This window comes from Ceratotherium simum, chromosome 3 (genome assembly GCF_057802395.1).
Source record: "Ceratotherium simum simum isolate JZ-2026a chromosome 3, ASM5780239v1, whole genome shotgun sequence".
Classification (NCBI taxonomy): Eukaryota; Metazoa; Chordata; class Mammalia; order Perissodactyla; family Rhinocerotidae; genus Ceratotherium; species Ceratotherium simum.
The window spans coordinates 5,523,477-5,533,151 of NC_141902.1; the positions used below are offsets into that span (position 1 = coordinate 5,523,477).

General features: G+C 40.2%; 1 long non-coding RNA gene across 2 annotated transcripts in view; it reads right to left on the bottom strand.

Moving 5' to 3' along the window:
- LOC147917399 (uncharacterized) overlaps positions 1-3,894 on the bottom strand; it is a 125,851-nt gene extending 121,957 nt beyond the window's left edge. The window contains exon 1 of one of the 2 annotated variants that reach the window (XR_015549576.1): positions 3,841-3,894. This is a non-coding gene — a long non-coding RNA (uncharacterized LOC147917399). The remainder of the gene's footprint in view (positions 1-3,840) is intronic. The other variant, XR_015549575.1, reaches the window with a different exon arrangement.
- Between the last annotated feature and the right edge of the window lie 5,781 nt (positions 3,895-9,675).

Genomic DNA, 9,675 nt, shown 5'->3' on the forward strand with positions numbered 1-9,675 from the left:
ACACTAAGATGTGAAATAGTGATCCCGGTGGCCCAGAGTTTTACCAATTGCTTCCCAGAGTTTGCATCACAGCCATTTTCACTCACTTTGAAGGTTTCTCAAGGGCAAAGAATGTTTTCCTCTCTCAGCAAACAATTCCACTTGCAGCAGGAATAAGGCGTACTGTGTATATCCAGACACCAGAGCTCATAAAGCAAACCTGATAAGAGGAGGTCTAGAATTGAATCTCTTCCAAATGATCTTGTTCTCCGCACTGGGGAAGAAGCACTTACTGTATTAGCCACACATTAGCCGACTGCACATGCAGAACTCATCAGTAAAGAAAAGACGGCTTTAAATGAAAATCAGAAATCTGAGAGCAAAAATGGAAACATTGATAAGGTCCTAGATTCTTTCCTCACTCACTTGAACATTATTACAGAAAATGTTTGACTTGCCCTTGCCAGTTCATTTCAGACTTTAGGAGCCCAGCTCTATAAACTAGGATAATGAAGACACCTACCAGTTAATGCCATGGAAGCGCTGTGAGGAGTTTATTGAAAGACCATTCTAAAGTGAGCATCACTGTTATTTGGGCAATGGCCCATGTCACTGTCTAACAACATCCACAGAGAACTTCCTCATACAGGTGGTCGTGTTAAAGCAGACGGGGCCCCAATTCAGCAAACACTGAATATTAAGTTGTTCCAAGTTTAACTTATGCTGGGACACACAGCTATGGCAAAGTGAAGATGGTCAGATCACTAGAAATATCACATGCCACACATATTTCTTTCATAGTACCTCTACCAGCAAAACAGAATAAAACAGAAAATCCAAAATTAGACCAATTTTGCATAAGGATATAAAGCATAGATTTTGAATCCTTTTTATCTTAGATATCATATATCAGGCCACTACCAAATAACATAATTTTAAATTTTTTCTTCTTCATGCAAAATAACACTCGCACAGAAACTTGCTTCGCATGGACTCACTACTTTTGTTACAGTAGAGTTGATAATGGCATTTCTTGAAAAAAGAATGTGATGATAAGCTATGGTATAATATTGCTTGCTACAAATGGCCAATTACCACAAGAAAATATTTTCAGGTTGACTCTTAACCAATGGAATGCAAACTAAAGCATCCCTTAGATGCTGTTTTCACCCAATAGATAGGAAAACATTTAAAAGATCAATAACATGTAGTGTTGGTGAGGATGTGGGGAAACAAGTGTTCTCATATCCTGTATGTGCCCTGGGGAGGGGGCAGAAATGGGAAATACATGTCAAAACTCTTGAAAATATGTGCACTCTTCCTCAAGAATTTCATTTCTAGGATCTTATCTAAAGGAAATGATCATTCGCATGTCCAAATGTCTAACGTTATAAGATTGTTTATAATAGCAAAAAAACAAGAAACAACATAAATGCCCAATGTGAAAACAGGAGCTTCTTTTTATTCTTAGCGTTTATTTTTAAAACAAGCATGTGTTATTTTCCTACCCAGAAAAAAATAAATAAATGTTGATTTCTTTGGGAAAGTATGAGGGAAATATAGTAGTAATGCAAAAATTACAACAAAAGAAAACAGAATGAAAGAAAGAGAGAGAAAAAAAAACAAAGACAAAAACCATCTTGCACAAGTTCTTCAGATCTTAGATTTGTTACCAAAGCAGAATATTTGTAAATGTGCCTTCAAAAATGTATAGCCCTTCTTCATTTGGAATCATATGATATCAGATCACATGAACCAAACAGTTCATATCACAGCAGAGAGAGACTTATGTCAGGTTACAAGATTCAGAACCTGGGTCTCCCAACTCTCATGGAAAGATCCGCCCACTCTATACCACACAGACTCTACTTCACCACACTACTGTCCCACCTTCCCAGCTCCTATTCTCCCTAATTCATTTCATCTATCATCTGTCTATCATGTGTCTATCATCTAAATACCTACTTATCTACCTACCCACTATCTACCTGGCTTTTTACCTATATTCCAACTATGTACCTTTCCCGCCCATCTTCATTGCTTCCTAGCCCTCTTCCATCCTCCTACCCTCCACAAAGTAAGACTTTAAGATTTTGGTGAAATGGAATTATACTTTTTAAAAACAATTAGCAGCACACTCTGAAGCCATTGCAGATATCTGGGAGAGGACTATCATGATAAAAATTAGTGTGTGAGCAGTATGTGGGCTAGAATGAGGACGGGAGTAGTAGTGTGAGGGAACCAAAGATCCGTCATGAGGCTACTGCAATCAGCTCAGCATAAGGTAACATGAAGAATGCAGGCCAGACAAGAGTTCAAAGTCTGTGTGTGGTCCACATGCGTAAGGATACGAGGAATACCACAAAGAATTACACACACATGAGGAGGGAACACTGCCACACGGGCTGTATTGTGTCCACCCCACTGCCATTCTGTCTCTAATAAAGTAGCAATAAAAACTTTCTTGTGTCTGCTATGTACCAGAGCAAGAGGCTAGACATTTCATCTTTTCCATCTCTAATCTTCACAACAACCTTAAACACTGGGTATACTATCCCCAATTTACAGAGAAAGAAGTTGAAGCTACTAGAGGTTAAGTTATTTGCTCAAGACACACAACTAACAAAAGGCAAAGTTGGATTAAAATCCTGGCTCAAACCCAAAGCTTTTGCCTTGTGCAGCATTTCCTTCCCATGACCTGGTCCAAAGGATTAGAGACATTGATCTGACTTCCTTTGATAATCTACCTTTCATGAATTAATGTAACAAGTCTCGAACTATTTTTTATTTTATAATTTCATCAATGTATTCATGTTGAAGAAATATTCGAGCACATACACTGCTCAGGTTCCGCAGAGTACTCAAATTCACTTTTCACTGGTAAAAATTCCCACGGGTCTAGCCAGTTCCGCATACACAGTAAGAATGAAATGGCACATGCTGGTTGGCCGAGTAGTACCTCCTTGCATTTACCTTAAAATCACCTACTCGAGATTCAGACAAAATCCCAGTTTTGCCTTTTCTTCCTGTCTATTCCTTCAAGTGTACAGTTGCCAAAAACACTGTCTTCTCACCTTTCCCAGACTGAGGAGTCCTAGATTTTCAATGCAGCCTGATCTGAAACTGTTCTGTTATTTTAATTCTTTCCAGTGCATTTTCCTTCATAAATCTTGCTTGCCTTTTATTATACTCTGGGACCAGAACTGCATACAGTGTTCTGTCACATTTATATGACAAACCTCAAAGAAGGCAGGTGTAAGAAAATTCATAAAACCGTTTTGAGTAAATATTTGAGACAATATAATTTAGCATCCCAAGTGTTAAATTTTATCCAGATAATTATAAAATTAATCATAAAGGTCAAGATGGCGGCGTAGGCAGACTCTGAACTCACCTCCTCCCGTGGACACAGCCAATTTACAACTACTCGTGGAAAAATTACCTCTGAGACAGAACTGAAAACTGGATGAGAGGAACTCCTGCAACAACAGACAATCCTAACTGAGGTGGAAGAGGCAGAGACTCCCTCCCGGAGAGGAAAAACGCCGCCTTCACAAGCCGCCAGCTTCACGGCCACCGGGAGCAGCTCACAGGTACGCAGCCTCCCTGGAGGCGCGGGGCCCTGAGCCAGGGAGCGCCCCCGCTGTGGGCATTTTGTGGACCCAGCACAATTGAGACCAGCAGCATAATATCTGACTGTGCCTGCTACTAAAGCATTGGGTAGCACCCCCAGAAAACCCGGTTCACAAAGAAACTAAAACTGGCTCTTAAAGGGCCCGCGCACAAACTCACCCGTTCCAGAAAGCATCCTAAAATCACCAGAAAGAAAGGTGCACAGTGCTTCGGTGACAAGAGACTCACCTAATAGGCCCTGAGTGCATCTCGGTGAGGGGTGAGACCTCTCCAGGGACTGGGACATTGGCGGCGGCCATTGTTGTGGCCTGGTGTGAGCGTGCTGACACAGACGCCATTGGAGTTTTCCCTGAGGCCTGCTAGCCCAGGGTCTGCCCCACCCGCTAGAGCGCCGATCTAATCCAGCTCAGCCAGGGCAGGCAGCCCACCCTAGAGACTAGCCCCACCCAACAACAAGCCCTCAGGCAACGTGTGGGCCTGCATAGATTGGTGACTGGATTCTCTGCAGCCTGGCAACTGAGCTGACTTGAGCGGGGCAGGGTGTGCACAAGGAGCGGGTGGAGAGTGTCGGGCGGTGGCAGAGTGTGTGGGGCTCCCGCCCTGGAGAGACTGGGTCCACTTGGGGAGGTCGGGGCGCTCACACGGGGCAGGACTGTGTTGACTGTGTGTGTGGACCTGTGGGCGGCAGGGCTTCTCAGCCACAGAAGACTTGTACTTCTCAAAGACCCACATAGGAGGTTTGCTCCACCTTCCAAAACCTGAAACAATTGGGTGCTCCTGTGCCTGAGGCCAGCCCCACCCAGCTGCAATCCTCAGAGAGCTGACAAGAGACCTAATAGGCTAGAGGTTTACAGCAATTGTAAGGCCCTGAGCCTAACAACCTGCCACGGTGGGGGCCTACTCACTTAAAAGAAATACTGCAACACAAATGTGGTATTAGAACTTACAGCCAACTGTGCTGGGGCTCCCCACACCTGATAAAGAGACTGAAGGGCCCACAACAACTACAAGCAGCTGAGCATTACAACAGCTGGCCAGGAGCATAACTCAGCCTCCCTGGGCGCCTACAGGGAGAGCAAACAGGCCACAGCAGAAGGATACACGTAGCCCACATAGGGGTCACCCCTGGAACATTGAGAACTGAGGGAAGCACACTGGAAGCCTCCTAAGCCATCACTTACATAAGGTCACCTATCCAAGAGCAGGAGACGTAGCTGACCTACCTAATACGTGAGACACAAGCACAGGGAAAGAGGCAAAATGAAGAGGCAAAAGAATACATTCCAAGTAAGGGAACAGGACAAAACCCCAGAAAAGGAACTTAGTGAAACAGAAATGAGCAACCTACCCGACAGAGAGTTCAAACTAAGAGTGTTAAGGATGCTCACTGATCTGGGGAGAAGAATAGATGGACTCAGTGAGAATGTCAACAAAGAAATGGAAGATATAAAAGAACCAATCAGAAATGAAGAATACAATACTGGAAATGAAAAACTCATTAGAGGGACTCAAAAGCAGAGTAGAGGATACAGAAGAACGGATCTGTGAGCTGGAAGAAAGACTAGAAGAAATTACCCAAGGTGAACAGGTAAAAGAGAAAAGAATTAAAAAGAGTGAGGACAGTCTAAGGGACCTCTGGGACAACATCAAGCGCACTAACATCCGTGTTATAGGTGTCCCGGAAGGAGAAGAGCGAGACAAGGGGGCAGAGAATCTATTTCAAGAAATAATAGATGAAAACTTCCCTAACCTAAGGAAGGAAACAGACATCCAGGTACAGGAGGCACAGAGAGCCCCAAACAAGATAAACCCAAAGAGGCCCACACCAAGACACATCATAATCAAAATGTCCAGAATTAAAGATAAAGAGAGAATCCTAAAAGCCGCAAGAGAATGTCAAGTTACATACAAAGGAAACCCCATAAGGCTATCAGCTGACTTCTCAGCAGAAACCTTACAGGCTAGAAGAGAATGGCATGATATATTTAAAGTGCTAAAAGGAAAAACTTACAGCCAAGAATACTCTACCCAGCAAGGTTATCGCTCAAAATGGAAGGAGAGATCAAAATTTTCCCAGATAAGCAAAAATTAAAGGAGTTTGTCACCAAGAAACCAGTGTTACAAGAAATGTTAAAGGGACTGATTTAAGGGGAAAAGAGAAGACCACAAATAGGAAAAATTATCTATTTCCACGATTAGAACGTAATGGATACAAATGCACAAAAAAGAGGTTGGATATGATATCAAAAACATAAAAGGAGGGAGGAGGGTAGTTAAAGAGTACAGCTTTCAGACAGAGGTCAAACTAAAGTGACCATCAATTCTGTATAGAAGAAGTAAGGAACAGAGAAGGACTACTAAAACACTGAGGAAAAAAAAAAAAAGAAAAGTTAAAAAATGGCAGTAAGTACATACTTATCAATAGCTACTTTAAACGTCAATGGACTAAATGATCCAATTAAAAGGCATAGGGTGGCTGACTGGATAAAAAAACAAGACCCATATATATGCTGCATACAAGAGACACACTTCAGACCTAAAGACACTCACAAACGGAAAGTGAAGGGATGGAAAAAGATACTCCACGCAAATGGCAATGAAAAGAAAGCTGGGGTAGCAGTACTCATATCAGACAAAATAGACTTTAAAACAAAAACTGTAAAACGAGACAAAGAAGGGCATTACATAATGATCAAGGGAACAATCCAACAAGAGGATATAACACTTGTAAATATCTACGCACCCAATGTAGGTGCACCTAAATATATAAAGCAATTATTAACAGACATAAAAACAGAAATAGACAGTAACACAATAATAGTAGGGGACTTTAACACTCCACTTACACCAACGGATAGATCATCCAAACAGAAGATCAATAAGGAAACATTGGCCTTAAACGACACACTAGAACAGATGGACCTAGTAGATATATACAGAGCATTCCATCCAAAACCGAAGAATACACGTTCTTTTCAAATGCACATGGAACGTTCTCCAGGATTGATCACATATTAGGCCACAAAACAAGTCTCCATAAATTTAAGAAGATTGAAATAATACCAAGCATCTTTTCTGACCACAAAGGTATGAAACTAGAAATCAACTATAGGAAGAAAATCAGAAAAGCCACAAATACATGGAGATTAAACAAAATGCTACTGAACAACGACTGGGTTAATGAAGAAATCAAAGAAGAAATCAAAAATACCTGGAGACAAATGAAAATGAAAATACGACATGCCAGAATTTATGGGATACAGCAAAAGCGGTTCTAAGAGGGAAGTTTATAGCAATACAGGCCTATCTCAACAAACAAGAAAAATCTCAAATAAACAATCTAACAATGCACCTAAAGGAACTGGAAAAAGAAGAACAAACAAAGCCCAAAATCAGTAGAAGAAGGGAAATAATAAAAATCAGAGCAGAAATAAATGAAATAGAGACCAAAAAAACAATAGAAAAAATTAATAAAACCAAGAGCTGGTTCTTTGAAAAGATCAACAAAATAGACAAACCTTTAGGTAGAGTCACCAAGAAAAAAGAGAGAAGGCACAAATAAGTAAAATCAGAAATGAAAGAGGAGTGGTTACAACAGACACCTCAGAAATACAAAAGATTATAAGAGAATACTATGAAAAACTATATGCCAACCAATTCGACAATCTGGAAGAAATGGATAAATTCTTAGAATCATACAACCTTCCAAAACTGGATCAAGAAGAAGTAGAGAATTTGAATAGACCAATCACCAGTAAGGAGATCGAAACAGTAATCAAAAACCTCCCCAAAAATAAAAGTCCAGGACCAGACGGCTTCCCTGGTGAATTCTACCAAACATTCAAAGAAGACTTAATACCTATCCTTCTCAAACTCTTCCAAAAATTGAGGAGGGGGAAGCTCCTAACTCATTCTACGAAGCTGACATTACCCTGATACCAAAACCAGACAAGGACAACACAAAAAAGAAAATTACAGGCCAATATCACTGATGAACATCGATGCGAAAATCCTCAACAAAATACTAGCAAATCGCATACAACAATACGTTAAAAGATTATACACCATGATCAAGTGGGATTTATTCCAGGTATGCAGGGATGGTTTAACATTCGCAAATCAATCAACGTAATACACCACATTAATAAAATGAAGAACAAAAATCACATGATCATCTCAATAGATGCAGAGAAAGCATTTGACAAGATCCAGCATCCATTTATGATAAAAACTCTGAATAAAATGGGTATAGAAGGAAAGTACCTCAACATAATAAAGACCATATATGAGAAACCCACAGCTAATATCATCCTCAATGGTGAAAAACTGAAAGCTATCCCTCTAAGAACAGGAACCAGACAAGGATGCCCACTCTCACCACTCCTATTTAACATAGTATTGGAAGTCCTAGCCAGAGCAATCAGGCAAGAGAAAGAAATAAAAGGGATCCAAATTGGAAAGGAAGAAGTGAAACTGTCACTATTTGCAGATGACATGATTTTATATATAGAAAACCCTAAAGAATCCACCAGAAAACTTTTTAGAAGTAATAAACGAATATGGGAAAGTTGCAGGATACAAAATCAACATACAAAAATCAGTTGCATTTCTGTACACTAACAACGAAGTAGCAGAAAGAGAAATTAAGAATACCATCCCATTTACAATTGCAACAAAAAGAATAAAATACCTAGGAATAAATTTAACCAAAGAGGTGAAAGATCTGTACACCGAAAACTATAAAACATTTCTGAAAGAAATTGAAGAAGACACAAAGAAATGGAAAGATATTCCGTGCTCTTGGATTGGAAGAATTAACATAGTTAAGATGTCCATACTTCCTAAAGCCATCTATAGATTCAATGCAATCCCTATCAAAGTTCCAACAACATTTTTCACAGAAATAGAACAAAGAATCCTAAAATTTATATGGAACAACAAAAGACCCGAATAGCTAAAGGAATCCTGAGAAAAAGAACAAAGCTGGAGGTATCACACTCCCTGATTTCAAAATATACTACAAAGCTATAGTAACCAAAACAGCATGGTACTGGCACAAAAACAGACACACAGATCAATGGAATAGAATCGAAAGCCCAGAAATAAACCCACACATCTATGGACAGCTAATCTTTGACAAAGGAGCCAAGAACATACAATGGGGAAAAGAAAGTCTCTTCAACAAATGGTGTTGGGAAAACTGGATAGCCATATGCAAAAAAATGAAAGTAGACCCTTACCTTACACCATACACAAAAATTAACTCCAAATGGATTAAAGACTTGAATGTAAGACCTGAAACTGTGAAAGTTCTAGAAGAAAACATAGGCAGTACGCTCTTCGACATCAGTCTTAGCAACATCTTTTCAAGCACCACATCTGACCGGGCAAGAGAAACAATAGAAAAAATAAACAAACGGGACTACATCAAACTAAAAAGCTTCTGCACAGCAAAGGAAACCATCAACAAAACGAAAAGACAACCTAACAATTGGGAGAAGATATTTGCAAACCATACATCTGATAAGGGCTTAATCTCCAAAATATATAAAGAACTCATGCATCTCAACAACAAAAAAACTACCAACCCAATTAAAAAATGGGCAAAAGACCTGAACAGACATTTCTCCAAAGAAGATATACAGATGGCCAACAGACACATGAAAAGATGTTCAAAATCACTAACTATCAGGGAAATGCAAATCAAAACTACAATGAGATATCACCTCACGCCCGTCAGAATGGCTATAATTAACAAGACAGGAAACAACATGTGTTGGAGAGGTTGTGGAGAGAAGGGAACTCTCATACACTGCTGGTGGGAGTGCAAACTGGTGCAGCCACTATGGAAAACAGTATGGAGATTCCTCAAAAAATCAACGATAGAACTACCATATGATCCAGCTATTCCACTGTTGGGTATTTATCCAAAGAACTTGAAAACACCAATTTGCAAAGGTACATGCACCCCTGTGTTCATTGCAGCCTTATTCACGATAGCCAAGACTTGGAAGCAACCTAAGTGCCCATCAAGGGACGAATGGATAAAAAAGCTGTGGTATA